The following is an 18,536-nucleotide window of genomic DNA, read 5'->3' as shown; positions in this document are numbered from 1 at the left end:
GACAAGGGGTGATTGATAAGTAGCTGAGTTGCAGAACTGAGAGAGGATTGTAGGAAAGCATCCTGCTTCCATTGAACAGGCAGTGGGTCACACAGGCACTGGCTCTGTTGTGGCTCATGGAACTAATAGCAAGGCCAGGGGTGGCTTACCTTGGGTGGGGGTTCCTGGGAAGCAATGGGCTCCAGTATTTTAGATGAGCATTCCGTTCTTGCTCTATGGCAATGTCCTTCTCCATCTGATAAATGTCACTGCCAAGGCAGCAGGTCAGACAGGGTGAGAGGGCCAAAGCGAGTCACTCCTCTCTATGACATTGAAACTAGGAGAGGCCTGGATAAGGGCCTTGATCCCATTTTCATTTGTTTTTTCTGAAGAGTGACCTGGGGGACCCCTCTGAGACAGGCTGGGGTATGGATCCTGAGGGCACCCTGCACCAAGTTGGGAGGACCACAGGGATGGGTCCAAGGTGGGAGGAGGTCCCTGGAGAGCCAGACTTAACCCAACAGGGCAGCAGAAGCCTGCTATATCCCCAGCTCCCCACACTTCCTGCTTTTCTGTGACTGCTATTGGTGCCAACCCTGTTTAGATTTCCAGTGTCCCAGTCAACTTCATGATGAAGGCCTGGGTTTGACTTGTCATTAAACAATTCACCATCTGGTTTCTGATGTGAGCAAATGGGCTGTGGATTCATCTCCCCCAACCCTCACCTGTTAGCCATGCTAGTGCCCCTCACCTTTCTGCCCCAATTCAGTGCTTCTCAACCTGGGCATCACAGACCCCAGAGGCCTCTGTAATTACTGCAGAGGCTCCATCAATCCATACTTTCAAATGGGTATGAGTGTTATGTACTTTTGTTTTTATTTTATTTTTCTTTAAAGAGAGAGAGAGAGAGAGAAAAATTTATATATATATATATATTTTTAGTTTTTGGCAGACACAAAATCTTTGTTTGTATGTGGTGCTGAGGGTTGAACCCGGGCCGCACGCATGCCAGGTGAGCGCGCTACCTCTTGAGCCACATCCCCAGCCCCAGAGTGTTATGTACTTTTGAATACTGCCTGGTACTTTGTTTTCAAACACAATGTATTTTGCCAATCAAAGGATTCTAAAATTACGATTACATGGAAGAATTCTCCAAATTTGACCTCTAAAACAGCCCTTCCTACCCCTACAAGATTGGGAAACAATAATCAAAACCTTTATTTCCCCTAAAGAAGGGACTGTGAACTGAGGGAGGCAGCTGGGGTCCTTTGGGTCTTTGAGTATCCTTCCTTTGCATCAGAGAAGCCTGCTTTAAACTGCATCATGGTGGGGGGGTGGCTGGCCCATTGCCTCCAAAGGAGACACCTCTCATCTTAGGCACCCCATCATGCTCCCCTGGTTCTCCAGATCCCATAATGGATTAAGACCACACCGTCCTCACTCAGAACTTCTGCTCTCTCAAAGTACAGCTTTCAATACATTTCTCCTAGAACTCCCTGGCTTCTTCAATCTTCCTTGTGAGGGACAATGCAGATGAATTAATCAGGACAGCCAATGAAGGAGGAAAATAATTTTTATTTTGAGACAAGTCTTGCTAAGTTGCTTAGAGTCTCACTAATTTCTGAGGCAGTCCTTGAACCTGCAATCCTCCTGCCTCAGTCTCCCAAGTCACGGGGATTACAGGCATGCAATACCACACCCAGCCAAAGAGGATTACAGGTGTGCAATACCACACCCATCCAGAGAAGCTTTTTAAGCTAGAGGTTTTGCAGACTATGTTGGGGACCCTGCCCCACAAATAAATGCACGGTCATCCCTGCTGCCCCCTGCCTGGGCATTCCCAGCCTCCTCCTTGGTTGCCTTCAACCAGCCAGTTTGTAGAGGTAATTTTCTTGCCCTCACTAAAATTTGCTAATATGTTTATATGATATCAATGAGTAGTATTAACAACATGTTAATGTTGTTAAAGGTCAACTAAACAAGAGATCTCCTAAAACAGAGGTCAGCAAACCATGGTCAAAGGCCACATGTGGTCTCCCACTTATTTTTCTATGGCTTCAAATTAAAAATGGTTATCACATTTTTTAATAATTAAAAAAATAAAAATAAAATGATATTGTATGCCACATAAAAATTATGGTATTGAAATTCTTATTGAACCCAGCTACCCCCATTCATTCACTACTGCCTATGACTGTTTTTAAGCTGTGGAGGCAGAGATGAGAAGACTGGACAGAAGCCCCAAAGATTCACTATCTGGTCCTTTACAGAGAAGGTCAGCTGACTTCCTTGCTAAAGTATGCCTAATGAAGGGGACCACCCTTGGGAGCACTGATGGCAGGCATTCCACCAAGCAAACTGGGACTCCTGGACCTCTGAAATGGAAACACCCTTTACCTGTGACCTTCCAGTAAGAGGGGAACAAGTGTCTTGGCACTGAGAAAGATAAGGCTTCAGACTCCGAACCCCACTCAGGAGACAGGTGTTTTCCAGCCAAACTCTGCAGACAATAGGTGTCTGGGTCATCTTTTTTTTTTTTTTTTTTTGGTACCAGGGATTGAACCCAAGGGGTGCTTAACCAATGAGCAACATCCCCAGATATTTTTTATATTTTATTTTGAAATGGAGTCTCACCTAAGTTGCTTAGAGCCTCTCTAAGTTACTGAGTCTGGCTTTGAATTTGTATTCCTCCTGCCTCAGTCTCCCAAGCTGCTGAGATACAGGTGTGTGCCACCAGGTCTGGCTGCACTGGACATTTTTTTATTCCAATAGAGAAAATACCTTCTAGGCACAGCATGAGCAAGGCACAGGGCTGGGTTGGAGATGCCCTGATGAGCAAGGCCTCCCCAGGCTCACCTTGTCTCTGAACTAGTATCTGACAGTGAACCTGGCCTCAGCCTTTCAGCCCCTGACAGAGCTGCTTCTGTACCGAGTGCCCAATGCTCATCATGCCTCTGCCAAGGACCAACTCATTCTGTGTGGTCATGTGGCTCAGAGATGATCAGAAGGGAGGTCTGGGTACACGTCCTGACCCTCCTGTCACTGCCTTGGGCAAGTCACTGACTTTGAACCTGAACTCTTCCATTCAGCAGATGGGAATGGGGCCACCTGCTGCATAGGCCTGAGGAGCACCTGAGTGCACTGACTTAGCTGTAAACCTCTCAGTGCCACCGGCAGCAGCTTGCCTCTGGGGCAACCCAGCCAATGTCCCCCACTCCAGCTCCCCAGCCCATGCTCACCTGAGGCTGCACACGAGCTCCGTGAAGTGAGTCCAGACACTGGGGTCATAGTCCCAGCAGCAAGTCATGAGGGTGTAAAAAACAGGTGGACAGAGGTCAGGCTTGGGGAGCCGGTCCCCTTTCTCCAGCACCCCAATGACATCCTTGTTTTCCAGCCATAAGAAAGGCTGCTTCCCAAAGCTTAGGATCTCCCACATGCACATAGCTTAGGGAAGAGGTGAAAGGTCAGGCACCCTGCTGGGAAGTGGGCACCCCGGGGACACTATGGCCATTAGCATTTGGCCCCAGCAGGGAGCGTCTGTGTTATTTTGCAACTCCCTCTATGGCCACTGGGGTCTTACCCACCATGGTGGTCCACTCAAGGGACCAATAACCTACATCTGTGGTACATGAACCAGGGCTTCCCCTTCCTGACTCTCTCAACATGGAGCTGGCTGGATTCTGTAGGTTCAGGAGGTGGCCCATGTTGGAAACACCAGATCCTTCTTGGGAAGGTTAGGAGCTACAATAATAGGGCAGGCACCACCTCTTGCAGCCTGTATGATCATGGGCAAGCCCCTTAATGGTCTGAGCCTCAGTTTTCTTACTTGGAAAATGGGGGTAACAATGATGAGGTTTATAGTCAGCTGTGGGAGAACTGGCAGGTAACCTGAAGTGCTGTGTTTGGTGAGGTTGCCAATTCACACCCAGCTAGGCACTCTCCACTCCCTGCTTCTCCTTTCATGAAAAACCTGAGTTTTGTGTTTGAATCTCCCCTCCAAGGCATCCCCATATTTGTCCTCAGAGCTGGTTGGTGGGGTCCATGCTTATCAGAGCCTTTTACAGGAGGATGAACCCAGATTTTCTAGGCCAGTCCTTGGCTCATGTCACCTATGACTCTACCACCACCTCCCCACCTCTGGGAGTTCTCAGTGGCCACAGTGAAATGGGCTATTTGGGTGAAGGGATCATCCTCCTCTTGGTCAACCCGCACGGAAAATTTGAGCCCATTTCCCCACTCTCCTGAATTGCCTCATACCAAACATCCAGATGTCACTGGCTGTCATGAAGCGGCAGAATTTAATGGATTTGGGGGACATCCATTTGATGGGGAGACGAGTCACAGAGGCTTGGGGTGGGCAAAGAGGTTTACAGGTATTATTAAGGGAAGAAAGATCTAGAACTTTCCAGAAAAACAACCTACTGTCAGGAAGCTCATGGTCTGGGCTCCCCAGTTGTAGGCTCCTGAGATTTTGGTTTCAGAGACAAAGCAGGGGCTGGAAGTTCCTTCATCCTTGTAATATGTGTCATCCTGAATGTATCAAGAAAGGCCAAAGTTCCCCAGCTTCACATACTCTGGGGAGGCCACCAGGATGTTCCAGATGGTGATATCCCTAGAGAAGGATGTGGATACCAGGATGAGGCACTGCCTAGGACCCTGGGGCAGGTGGGAGAGCTGAAGGAAGGTTCCAAGCAGGTGAGTGAAGGAAGAGGTTGTATACAGTTAGCTTCCTGCGAGCTGAGTTCCAGCCTCCTAGAGGAGCTACTGGTACTGATGGCCTTGGTCCTAGCATGGCTCCCCACCCCAAACCAGTGGGCGCGTTGGCTTCTCGCAGGCAGCTCTGCTACAAAAAGTCTGCTTCTGTTGTTAAAATGCTGACATGAAAGCATGCAGGCTTAAGTTCCCCAAGGGGCCAGACCCATCATTCCACTCCCTTACCCTACAGCCACTGACATGATTTACCTGACGTTCATGCTAGGACATGAGCTTCACAAGGACAAGGTTTGTCTGTTTGGGTGACAACTTTGTCCCAGAATTTAGGACAGTGCCTGGCACCCAGGAGGAGCTCCATAATACTCACTGAATGAATGGATGCTTCCTGTGTGGCTTTGCATAGGGTCAGGCACAAGGCCACACAAGCCACGTCAGTGGTGGGGAAGCACCTGGTAAGTGCCCAGGTAGTCTCCTGGGGCTATGTTCCCATGGCAGTAGCCTCCTCTTAGGGAATGGGAACAAGGCCAGGTGGGGAAGAGATAGCTCCACAGCCCCAGGGGCTGGGGAATGAGGGTGGTGCTGGGCCTCAACCTCAGGATCTCCAGGTGCTCTATTAGCTCAGATCCTCTTCCTGGACCCCTGGCAGCTAAGTGGGCAGGCTGGAGGAGGTGAAGCTCTGAGAGGGTGGGAGGAGTTTTCCTGGCATTTCAGGGGAGGGGCAGAAGGTCTCAGCTACAGTCAGACGCTAAGCTTTGGAGTTGCTCTGGAGCTACTTCTATTGAGAGTTCTCTGAGGCCCACACAACTGTTTTGGCTTTTTAGTGAGAAAACACTTTGTAGAGGTGCTCAAGTGCTCTAAGCTGCTTGGTGCAGGCCCAGGCAGGGACTCCAGCTCCTCCCTGTGGGACTCTGGCCCTGATACTCAGTTTCCTCTGGGGTTAGGGATGGGCTTCGCTTTTCTGCTGTCTCCGTGTACCCACCTGTGCACACAGCTGATGCTCTCCAGGTAGGCCATGGCTTTGCATATCTGCAGCGCATACAGGACAAGGGTGGGCACCTTCAGGGGGTTCTTATTTCGCTCTAGATAGTGGCCCAGCTGTGGGAAGGGAGGTGCTGTCATGTCCCCAGCATGGAACCAGGGCTGCTGGCAGCCACTGACCCTCCCCTTCCTCTGGGGCAAACCCCAAGTCAGCAAGATGTTCTGGCGACTTCCTCTATTAACAGGGCCTCTGCTTCTGCTGAGTATGGAAGGCAGGAAACTGGGAGAAGTGTCCTTTGCTCCCTTGGTGTCCCAGCTATCTTCAGGGTGCCTGGCCTGCTTCCTTCAGCTCACCTCCCCATAGAAGTACAGATCCATGATGATCCAAGTGGGCTCCTCTTCGAAGATGCAATCAGCTTCACGATGTGGGGGTGGTCGAGATTCTTCATGATCACTGAAGTGGGAGCAGGAGGTCACACAGGGGAATGGGGAAAGCGGAAGGAGAGCCCTCCCCTCTCCTCTTCCTTAGAAGGCCAGGGAGTCTGGGCCCCGCCCAGGTGTGCCTACCTGCCTCGCTCATGAACTTCTCCTTATTGTCCAGGGTGCAGTCCTTCTTGCAGGTCTTGACAGCCACATTGATTTTATCCCCTTTCTGCAACAAGAGGGTTTAGGGAAGCTTGGTCCAGCCTAGTGCTCAAAGGAAACCGTTCCCGCCCTTGCCTCAGTAGGTCCTTCCCACGGACTTTGCCAACTGCTGAGGGGCAAGGCGACCTGGCCTCTGCAGGACACACCACCCCTTCCTTCCTTCAATTTCTCTCCCCTTTCCCCTTCTCTTCCTCTTCTTCCCCTTTCTTCTGGACCAGGCTGGGTTAGACCCAGAATGAGGTTTGGAGATCAAAGAGCTCAAGCTCAGCTGTTCAGACCAAGATGCTGAGATGAGGGGCCGCGTGATCTGCCCTGGTTAGCAGGTGACCCCAGGCCTTCATGAAATGTGGGCTGGCTGGCCCTGTTCTCTCTAAACTTGGCTTCAAACTGTGCTTCCTTCCTTCCCTGCCCACACCCCAGCGCTGCCCTCCCCAGGCTTGCTGAGCATGGCCACAAAGGTGAAGCCTGTCCACCTAGAGGTGCCCCGGATGAACTTCCACTTGGCAGGGTCCACCCTCCTGCCCTCCGTGTATTCTCCTACCAAAGCCTCACCCCTACACAGGTGGACAAAGAGTCAGGAAGAGTCTGGGACTCACGTGATTTGTGTGGACCCCTTCATAGACCTCCCCAAAGAAGCCTTCTCCTAGAACACGGTTGAGAACCACATCCTCGAAGGCAATGCCATACTGTGGACCTGCACAGATGGAGAACACAGCCTCTGGGCACACAGACTAGCTGGCATCCCCTGGTGCCCCAGAACCCCATAACACCTCAGCCAAAAGGCACAGGCTGGGCTGGGAAAGGGGATCTAGAATGTTCCACTGCTCCAGATCCATGGAGGATCCATCACCCCGTTTCCTGGGTCCCAGGTTCATGTTCTTAGAACCCCCATATCCCACAGACACACAAAAGCACACAATCCATCAGGGGAGGACCACATCTCTCAACCCACAGGATCCCAGGTTGGCTGCTTCCTGAGCACACTTGGGGCAGGAGGAAGGGAGGGCAGGAAGCTCCACGGTAGTGTCCCAGGAATCCTCATCATGTCACTTCCCAGACCCCTGACTGGTCACCTTGGTGGGGTCCAGGACCTACCTCCCGGTCGTCTCAAGGTCTCGTTGGGAATCTCTGCATAGATGTCTGACTCTGGAATGACAGGAGGATGCCCAGCACATGGGTGAGATGTCTCATAAGGCAAGGAACCTGGTTGTGGCTCCCACTTGGAGCCCAGCACAGCCAGAGGTCAGGGTGCTGAAGGGGGGGGAAGCTGGGCAAGTCTGTGGCTCCTGTTCCAGGCTTTGGGGCAGCCACTGAGCCTGGGGTGTCTTGGCTCAAGTCTCTGTTTTGTTATCTAGGGCAAATCCATCTCCTTCAAACATGCCTACCACCCATTTAAAACCATTATGAACTGTGTGCTTGTGTCTCAAAGCCCAAACTCAAAATTTGATGGTTTTAGGATATGCAGCTTGGAGGGGCAATTAGATGAGGTCAGGGAGTGGAGCCCCCATTACAAGATTAGTGTCCTTATAAGAGGAGGAATGGCCACCAGAGTTCCTTCTTTCTGCCCCACAGGAGCACACAGTGATAAGGCAGTCACCTGAATCTGCTGGTTCCTTGACCTTGGACATGCCAGCCTCTGAAACTGTGAGAAATCAATGTCTATCTGTAGTCATGTGGTCTGTGGATTTTGTTTGGAGCCACCTCTCGTTATGACAAACTCAGTATGTGTACAGACTACTCAATATATGCTTGCTATTACAACTGGCGATATTCTAAAGCCAGCGCTGAGAAGGGATAGGAAAGGTTGTTTTCTGTAACTTGGAGGGAATGGTCAGAAGAGCAGGCAGAGGGACCAAACATGGGGAGGTGGGCACAGGCCATGGACAGGGTGGGCACAGGCCGTGGGCAGGGTGGGCAGGCTTACCTATGCTGCAGCTTTCTGAGAGGTGGGACCACCTCGCCTCTAGGTTTCTGCAGGAGGTGAGAGGGCAGGAGGCAGATAAACCCAGAGCTTGCAAAGCTCCCCCAGAGCTTTGGTCCCCCTTACCCACCGCCTGATAGCAGAAGTAGCCCACCTGGCTGCAACAAGCTGGGGCATGGCCTGGGCCTGGGATGGGGCTCAGCAGCAATCCTTCCTGGATGTCACCAGGGGGCTGCATGGAGGGCAACACACTGTGGGAAAGGCCAGGGTCTAGAGTTCTCTCAAAAATGAGGGGGTGGGGGCACCCTGCTTGTTCATCCTCCTCCCAGCACACACTGGCTGAGCTCAGGGCCCTTCCAAATCCCCACTGTACTCACAGGATGGAGATCTGGGGCAGGCTGTTTCGCATCTCACCATCTGGAGAGAGAGGACAGGAGGGTAGATCGGAGCCAGGGACACAGAGTCCAGGATGGATGGAGGGCCTGTCATTGCTCCACAAGGAGACCCCTCCCCACCTTCTGTCCCCTCTCAGCATCAGGGTGGAAGCTATGTAGGCTTTGGACCAGAATCAGAATCCTCCTTGTAGGCTTCCTGCCAGCACCCTGTGATCCATCTCAGAGCTAGTTGCTGACCCTGGTCCCAAAATGAGGAAGGTCCACCCATGTCCTAGCAATGGCTCTGATCTCCCTGGTACTACAAATACAGCACTTCCAGAAGCTGGCCTCTATGAAGCTCAGACTAGCAGGACCAGGGGTGGCTGTCCAGGACCAGGGCCTGTAGCTGGCGACCCAGGATGGCCCCACAGGAAGCACCTGCAGGGCTGCTTGAGTGCCTCCTCACACCCCTGAAGAACGCATTTGTTTCAGATGGATTGGAACTTGGTGGCTCTCATGCATCTATACTCTTCCTCCAGTGCAAAAGAAGTAATTACAAGTGTTCAAGCCAAATCCATAAATCACATGTGGTGAGAACTCTGGTTTCCTTTGATGTCCTCCTTAAGTGAATGCAATCTCAATGGCCATTGATATCCACTAAACTGATCTTGCAAATGGTTATTACATTTGAACTTTGAAGACTTAGAAACAATTTGTATTCTCTGATGGGCTTTTGTCTTTGAAATGTCCTTCCGCTTGTGATCCAAATGGAATGCCAATGTTGAACCTTTGATTCACTCACATTTGAGAAAAGGAATAAAAATAATCACATATTTTAAAGCTCAAAAAAAAAAAAAAGAACGCATTTGTTCAAGGGCCAATGGCTCCACACCCCCCATGCCTCCACATCACCCTGCAGGCTTGGCTCAGCATGCAGCTGTCCACTGTGCCTTTTAGAGAAACTTACCTTTCTTGGGATGGATGAGGAGAGAGCCTTTATGTTTCCCCTGAAGCTGGCAGTAACCATCTTAGAGGTCAGCCATGTTCTCAGCCTCTGCCAGAGATGAGGTTTTGATGGACAAAGACTGCAGAGAAAAAGCCAGCCAAAGGTGAGACCTCAAGCCTTGGCTACACTGTACCCTCTAGTGCTGCTTGAGAGGCTGCAGGACCTTCATCTCCAACCCTGCTGCAGGACCCCCAACCCCAACCCACACTTCCTCCCATCTCTGCTGGCCTTCTCTGTTGCCACTAGTGGGTGTGCTTGTGCTCCCTCCTACTAACCACCTTGAGCTCTGGGAAGACTAGTGAGAAAGCAGGATGCCTTGTACTACGTGGGGTGCTCCCTATGTAAAGCAGAAACTGAAAAATGGAAAACAGAGTGGAGCAGGGACAGACTGGTGAGAGCAGAGATAGATGCTCTGCAGTTGGAGGTCTCTGATTCTTCCACCATGAAATCCCCTCATCCCTGGGATCTTGACCTATAAGTCATTTTTACTTGGTCAATATTAGACCCTACTTCTTTCCTGACATTAAAATAAAAATACAAACCGTCATCCCAGCACCTTGTTAGGGCATGGGTGCAGTTTTCTTAACAAGATCCTCAAAGCCACTGAAGCCCTGGCTGCCTGCTTGTCACAGTCATGTCGACCCAAGGGCATCCTAACCCAAAGTGATACCCCTGAAGAGACTCCAGGTGTCCAGAGAGGCTTACCTGGGGTGCGCCTTCAATACCCAGCTGCAGGACAGCCTGGCCCTCCTCCAGTGGGAGGCACCTGATGGACCTGATCTTCTTGAACTCAGCCAGGCAGGTGGGCTGTGGAGAAGAAGGGGGCCTTAAGAGCATCCCATTGCTGGGATCAGGCAATACAGATGGGTCAGTAGGGGGAGGGAGGAGCGACTGGGAGTCTCTCTGCAGATGAAGGGAGAAAGTCTGGAAGGATCATCAAGTCCAAGCCCCTCACCTTACAGAAGAGAAAATGGGGTGTGGAGAAAGGCAGGACTTGCCCAAGGTTATACGTCAAGGTGGCAGTAGAATCAGAACTGGACCCAGAACTGCCTCCCTTTGCCACTTACAGAGCTACTCTTCTCTCTGTACCAGGAGAATGTCAAGCATGTCCTTTTCTCTCTCTCTGCACCTATGTCTGCAATAAGGAGCCATCTGCTCAAGCTGGCATCCCCAAACACTGTCCACAGAGCTCACGCCAAGGGTGTGGCTCTCTGCTCTCAGGAATGGGGGAAGATGAATGATTGGGCAGACAGAGAAGGAGTCAGAAATCTAAGACCTAGAGCCAGGGGCTGGCATGGCCTCAGTGCTCTCTACCTTTGCATCTTGACTTGTCAGCTGGCGGATGCCTTTGGGGCCAATGGCCAGGTCCACTGTAATGTTCCACCCTTGCTGTAATAGAGGAGAGAGAGGACTGTTATCTCTTTTCTGCCACCTGGTGTGTTGACACTCTAAGAAAGCCTCATGAAGCTAGACAGGGACCACTGTCTCTACAGCTCACCCCTCTGGATAACTGCCCACCTGCCCACCTCCCACAGCTGGAGGCCAACATTCAGCTCCCTGCTTGGCACATGGATTAACATGAGTTCCGCCACAGGCAGGTAACAGCAAAGCCCTGCTGTCTGAACACTGTTCCTGGCCCCAAATGGCTCCCTGGCCCCCTAGCCTGCCAGGCCCAGAACCCAGGCCCAGAGAGAATAAGGAGGGTGGTCATTACAACAAGTTCACAGCGATAGGTCTCCTGATCGATGTTGGCAAAGCCCGCCAGGGTATTGAAAAACTTCATGACACACTTCTCCTGGTGTGAGGCGTACTGCTGAAAGGTCTGCTGGATCATCTTCCAGAACTGCTTACGCTGGGGAAAGGTTGGCAGTGATGAGCCAGGCCCTGCCCCTCCTGGCACCTGTCCTTCCACTAGGTCTCACTGGGAGGATGCCCATGCTGGAATATGCCCCCAGGGCTCCTGCCGTGAAAGCAACACTGACCTGTTCCTCAAAACACACTCAGTGGTCTCAGGCAGGGCCCACCCTAACCCTGAGTGGGAGGCAGCGAAGTCAGCCTCCCAGGGCTCAGACTGCCTCTTGGGAGGCTAGAGCCAAGTGCAGCCCGTCCTGATTCTCCACCACAGAAGTGGCCCACTGGGGGCATTTGGCTGTCCAATGTCCTGGCTCAAGACAGCACAGATGCCCCAGCTTCTTTGAGGATCCCCAGCCCAATCCTTGTAGTTCTAGCCCAGGGGATCTGCACAAAGAAGGGTTTTCTGGGCCCCTCACCCTTTGATTTTCTCACCTTTAAATTCTCCTGCATCTGCTTTGGGAAAAACAGGTCGAGTCCCACTTCCTTTCTGAAAACAGGGAAATAGAAGCAGCATTTGACTCTCCTTCTCTCCAGCTCAGGACTTCTGGCTAGTCGGGAGGAGGTACCAGGGCTTGGGGACAAAGAGAAAGGCCCTGACTACCCCGCTCTGGTCCAGGGCTGAGTGGGAAAGGAGGCTCTGGAAGGAAGGAAAGGAGGCAGGTCAGGAGGCAGCCCTGCACTTACTCCAAGAGCTGGAAGCTGGACTTCTTGTCAAGGGCGTTGTGAAGAACTGCCTGGAGAGAAAGGAGTTACAGAGGGGAGACTCGGTAACTAGAGAAGAAGGCCATCAGGGCTGTAAAATAAAATAAAATAAAATAAAAGGGCACTCATGCCCAGGATTTGGCCTGGAGGCCCTTCCCCTGCCAGAGGTGGGATTTGCGGAGAGGGAGCAAGGTGGCTGGGGGGTAAAATTGGATCTTCAGAAAACAGTGAGGACTAGGAAATCCCCCAGACTTTGTTCCCAGAAAGGCAACATCCTCATGCTCTGGGAGACCCAGTTCCTGGGCTGTGGGCTCTGAGGCTGAGGAAGAAGATGGCGGCCAAGCCCAGGAGGCCAGGAACACCACCTGCACCTTCAGGTCCTGGGTTCCTGGGCACTTTCTTTTTTGCCTATTTGCTATCTCTGAAATGTGTACATATGTTTGTGTGTTCACCTAAACAATAATTAAATGAACATGTTAAAATTTTTGAATTTGTAAAAGAAAATATAAATAATTCATAATCCTACCACCAGAGGTGGCATCAATTAATATATGACACATCTTCTTCAAGTCTCATTTCTCCTAAAAATATATGCATTCATGAAAACTTGTATGTACGGTCAGATGCCACGTAATGACCTTTTGGTCAACAATGGACCACACATATCATGGTGGTCTCATAAGATTATATCACCTAGAGTCATAGCTGTCTTTGTTTGTGTAAATGGACTCTATTGTGTTAATGTGACAATGAAGTTACCTAATGATGCATTTATCAGAATGTATCTCCATTAGTAACTGATGCATGACTGACATATTTATTTGTAGCAATGGTAGTTTCAGCTGAGACCAAATAGCCAATGTCCCTGCATATGCCAGCCTCCCTTCCCTGTCAGGATTGCTGTGTCTAGTCATTTCACTGACTATTTCAGACACTGTCCAATCTTACATTAAAGTAACTGATGCTTGCAATCCCAGTGATTTGGGAGGCTGAGACAGGGGAGCCTCAAGTTAGAGGCCAGCCTCAGCAACTTAGTGAGATCCAAAATTAAAAATAAAAAGGGCTGAGGATGTAGCTCAGTGATAAAGCACCCTTAGGTTAAATCCCTAGTACCAAGAAGAAAAAAATAATAACTCAGTAATCCTTTAAGCCAGGTGTCCTATAGACATCTGAGACCAGTTTTGTGCTACTAATACTATAAGCAGAGAGAATCAAGTAACTTATGACCCCGAAGCAATGAGCTCAGACTGCTCACCCTGTTTAGAAAATAGGAAGGTTGGATCCTCACCTCAAACTATTATCTAGAATATTTATTTTCTAAATATAGATAAATATAGATATAGATTAAACATAGATAAATATAAGCAATAAAACCATTATAAAGCTAGAAAAAGAAATCTAGGAAAATATTTTCATATCACAGGGTCAAGAACATCTAAAGCATGAAATTATAGAAAAAACCTCCAATAGGAGCATAAAAATACAATATTATGTCCTGAACAATTTTTAATAAATGGTGTCTTTGAATATATTGTCAAGCAACATAAGTAGCTGTCATTCATAAGAAAATAAGCATGCTGGGAGACACGGGGATGGAGCTACCCAGTGAATGGAGGCCACTGAACTCCAGGCACAGTAAGACAGAGGGTCTTCTTACCTGGGGAAAACTGAGTCTGTTTAAGATGCCACAGGGGGACAAATCATTTGGTTCCTCAAACTTATTTCTAGCATATAGGCCATGAGTTTCACATTTTAACTTAGAGCAGGAGATTTAGATTAAATAATATAGTTGGCATTTGTAAAGCATCTTCACTAGATCAATAAAACATCAGTTAGGCTGCACTTCAACTATATGATATTCTGCAAAAGGCAAAACAAGGTGACAATTTAAAGCCCAGAAGTTGCGGGGAGTAAGTGGGAGGGAGGGATGAAGAGGGGGGACATGCAGCATTTTGGGGGCAGTGAAACTAGCCCATATGATATTATAGTTGTGGATGCAAGCATTTGTCCAAACCCCGAGAATGTGCACCTCCAGGAGAGAAGCTTCATGTGCACTGTGGCATTTGGGTGATAATGATGCATCAATCGGAGCAATTGCTCCACACTCGCAGAGTGGCAATGATGGAGCACTGTGCGGGTATGGGAGAGAAGGCACAAGAGAACTCTGTGCCATCTGCTCAGTTTTGCTGCAAATCTAAAACTTCTCTGAACAAAAGTCTATTAGAGACAAATAAGTAAATAAAATAAGGGTTGAGAGAAAAATGTCAGCCAAGTAAATACACAGTTACAGAACACTTTAGTCCCTGTCATGGTTGTAAGTACTTGAAATATAGTAACTCACTAATTCCTCCTAACAACCCTGTGAAGTTGTTCCATCATTCCGATTTTACAAATGAAGGAACTGAGGCACAGGGAGATCAGACGACTTGCCCAGAATAACAGAGTCAATGCAAGCCCCAGGATGCATGCCCAGAAAGCCCAGCTTCTGACCTGTGCTGTACATCATTATATCCAATTCTCCAGATAGGATCTGATCTGAGTCCACAGAGGATTCATGTCCCTAATCTCATGTCTGCTGCACCTACCATACTTCTCTTTTACACCAAGAAACAATGCATACTCTTTTCCTGGTGATGCCCTTAGCCATAGGCAAAGTGTATAATCTGTGATGTTAACAGGACAAGAGACTGTTACCCATGATTTTCAAGCAAGAGTCACATCCCTGGAAGAGTTCAGAAAATCATACCATGTACAAATCTGTCACCTCCCAAACACTGTGAGCTCGAGGACATCGCTGAATGCTGTGCTAATTTCACACAGAGTACCTCCTGGAGCTGTGGTGCTATAGTGAGCAGCAAAGATGGGTACCCCTACATACCAATATCCCCAGGGCCTGGCCTTGTGCTCTGAAGCATTTGCAGAAACACTTGAAAAGGACAGAGGGAGAAGCAGGCAGCCCAGAGAAAAGGGCAGGGCAGGGGGTGGGGACTGAGCAGATTGAGCTGGTCCTTCTCTCCCATTTATTCCAAGGACCAGATGATGAGCACCTCAGAGGCCCACTCTGCTGGCTTCCTATCCTCCCCTTCTCAGCTCTCACATGCCTACTCCCACTTCCACCCTAGATGCTTGAAAGTCCAGGCCAGCCTCTGGCCCAGCTCTCCCAGGTGAAACCTTGAGGCCACTTACCTGAGGTCCAGACAGCCCAGCTGCAGGGCCATGCCTTCGCTGACCTTGCTGGCATAGCACTGCATGTAGTCACTCCGGACCTGGCAAGAGAAGGATCACAGTTCAGACTCACACCCTCATTGTCCCCTTCCCTGAGCAGAGGCCCCAGGAGGTGACACACCTCTGCCTCTGAGCCGTCTCATGCTCACCTAACCACAGACAAGCACTGAGCAGGGATGGGGAGCAGGATGGGAGCTCCCTCTCAGCTCTGCCTCTGCCCCCTGGGCCCCTGAGCCCCTTCACAGGTGAACTTTTATACACATTCTCTTCCTGCTTCAGAGTCTTCACCCCATCCCAATTTGGAGAGAACCGACCCCCCCATATTTGGGGAGGAGTCATTAATTTTTCCAAAGCCCTGTCTGGATTAGTGTTCAGGAAACCAGAGGGGAGATGCAGCTGAGACAAGCTAGAAAATAATGGAAGTAGCTCACTCTTCCTTGGCACATCTTCACACAGGTGCTGGGCACTTATTTAATGCTATGGCATGTCAAAGAGGCTTGGCAATTGTTCAAGAGAGCCAGTTATCACATCTTTAGAAGTTTTATGAACTGGTGAATATCCCATTGGTAGCTTGAATCAGGTCTTGGAAGGAGCATTTACACCATGGGAATTGGCAGGTGCTCTAAACCAGGGGTCTCATCTTCCCAGAGACAGCTTACCTGCACAGTGCCAATGATGTCATTTGATCCTCACAATAGCCCCCATTGAGTAGGTATTAGTATTTTATAGACGAGGAGACAGTTTCATGCAGGTAAATGAAGTCTCTGGTTAGTAAATGGCAGAGCTGGCTAAAAACCAGTTATGAAAGACCCCAGGGCCTGTATGTTAACCTGCTCCTGCTTAATTAGCCCAATCACCTGGGAAGCCAAGGAAGTCCTAGAGGAGCTGGGAGCTTATGGAACAGGTTGGTCTGCACCAAGGTTGGAACAACTGACAATGATCCTCAGGCATAGCAAAAAAGACAAATCTGGGCTTTGTCTTTCCATCATCCTATGGATACACTTGGTCTGGAGGGTGCAATGGGACTCTGGAGGAACTTTTTATCAGTTGGTAAAAATAAAGCAGCATGGTCCTGTTCTCTTTCAGGCTCTCCGTGAAGTCTTCCGGCAAGTAGCAGATTTGAAGGTCATACCTGTGATAGGCAGTCAGACTCTGGGTGATGCAAGGAAGCTCGAATCTCCAGGAGGAAGTGGGTCCCTCCATCCTCCCTATCCTTTGCTCCCCTTCACCATAGCACTACAGTATCCCAACTGGGAACATTTCTGGATACAGATTTACTGTGAGTCCACGTCAGGCTTTGAAAATGCATGCATTAGATATTGTAGGAGGTCTAAGTCTACGATGCCACTTGGATTTTCTAGAAGATTCTGAGGATGGGGAGTGCTTTGGGGAGGACCTCCAGGGCTTCCCCACCCCACATTCCTACCTCCACTCATCCTCCACGTGTAGACATTCATACTTGTCCTGCACCTCTCCCACCTTCATCTGGGGGTGCAGCCAGTGGATCTCATCTGACTTCATGTGCTTTAGCCTCAGTCCATAGCACTCAGGAACCTGGATGTTGGGCCCAATCCACCCACTTAGCAGGACGGAGGTGATGATTTCCTGCAGAGAAGAGAGGGACACAACTCAGGGGTGTTCCTTACTGGGTTCCCCAGGGTGTGTGATTCTCTAGGGTGGGATTCTGCCTTATCGATGTACTTGTTTCTGATTCCCTAGCACTTAGTGCAAGATGTGGTACACAGTGAGCTGTATGTTGTGAATGAACAAATGCTGTTCATTTAGCCAAAATGAGACAGAGACAGAACTGAGGAGACAACACAGGTGCTATGCTTCTGCACGCATTCCAGTTGAACCAGTTAATACTCACTGAGCACCTGCCATGTAAAAAGCACCTTCGCAATGGTTCCCAAGTTCACCATCCTTACTGAGTACCAGACCAGGCACTGCTAGATACTTTACACACACGATTTCACTGAATCTGTCCAACATGGGGAAATAAGCAGGTGTCACTGTCCTTGTGTGACAAAGAGGAAACTGATGTAGGTCACACAAGCCATGGCATTATGCTGGGATTTTGAACCCTGGCCTGCTGGACTCTAGATTTCTACTAGGCCAAGCTGATTCACTGGGATGATGGAGAGGGCAATACAGAAGGACAAGACTCACCTCAAGGGAGCAAGTGGCACAGTCCCTACACAAGAAGGATGGTCATAGGAAATGAAGATATGACAATAAAGGTGGCCTCTAGTTAACTGGGCCACTTGCCCACAGCCTGATGTCCTAGCTTCCTGGCCAGAGCCAGAGCTGGATTGACAGGAGGGCCACTTGGGCAGCTGGCTGCCTGGATGTGAACCTCTGAGGCCTTGCCTTGTTCTGACATCACTTTTGCAACATTTTTCCTCAAGCCTCTTATGTGGTTCCACACGTAATGGGTGACTGAAGCCGACTCTTGACAGCAGAGAGATGGCTCAGATGCAAACTTAGAAGCCCGCAGGCACTGACCTATCCTGTTGGATGGCTTGGTGGTGTGACAGACGGATCGATGCCCAGGCAGTTGCTGTTCTGACCAGGAAGAGCAGAGGCAGTTTATTATTTAGATTTCATGATTTTTTTGTTGTTGCTATTTTTTACCATGCCTTCCAAGAAATTCTCTAATTTAGTAAATAAAATGCAGCTAATCTCTTAATTGGAACAAAAAGAAGGAGATATGACATCTTTTTTCTCAGAAGAAAATCTGTTTCTTTCTATCTCCACTAGGAGAATGTTAAACTAATATTAAAATAATATGACTATGAAGAAATGCCCAGTTGTTCATCTGCCCAAGCACACATGTGTCTGGGTCCAGCTATCTCCTACCAGGATGCTAGAAGACCCTCAGCCTAAAACCTCCCTTTCCCCTCAGAGAAAGTTGACTACTGCAGAGAAGTTGACTACTGATCTGTGAGAGAGCTGGGGAAACTGAGGCATAGCATGAACATGTCATCAGTTGTAACAAATCAGCATGGGAATCAATTGACGCTCAGGATGTGGAAGAGGGCAATGACCTAGGCTACCCACTGGGAGAGGGACATGGGTAAGAGGATGTGAAGTAGACAGTTTCGTCACTCTCCACCCACTTATACCACTCATCTTTACC

General features: G+C 49.5%; 1 pseudogene; it reads right to left on the bottom strand.

Moving 5' to 3' along the window:
• The window catches only part of LOC143640458 (protein-tyrosine kinase 2-beta-like), a 29,713-nt pseudogene extending 12,711 nt beyond the window's left edge, over positions 1–17,002 (bottom strand).
• Positions 17,003–18,536: the final 1,534 nt, after the last annotated feature.

This window comes from Callospermophilus lateralis, unplaced genomic scaffold (genome assembly GCF_048772815.1).
Source record: "Callospermophilus lateralis isolate mCalLat2 unplaced genomic scaffold, mCalLat2.hap1 Scaffold_2916, whole genome shotgun sequence".
NCBI classification, from domain to species: domain Eukaryota; kingdom Metazoa; phylum Chordata; class Mammalia; order Rodentia; family Sciuridae; genus Callospermophilus; species Callospermophilus lateralis.
The sequence above is the reverse complement of the archived record's forward strand: the minus strand, read 5'-3'. Positions and strand labels throughout refer to the sequence as shown.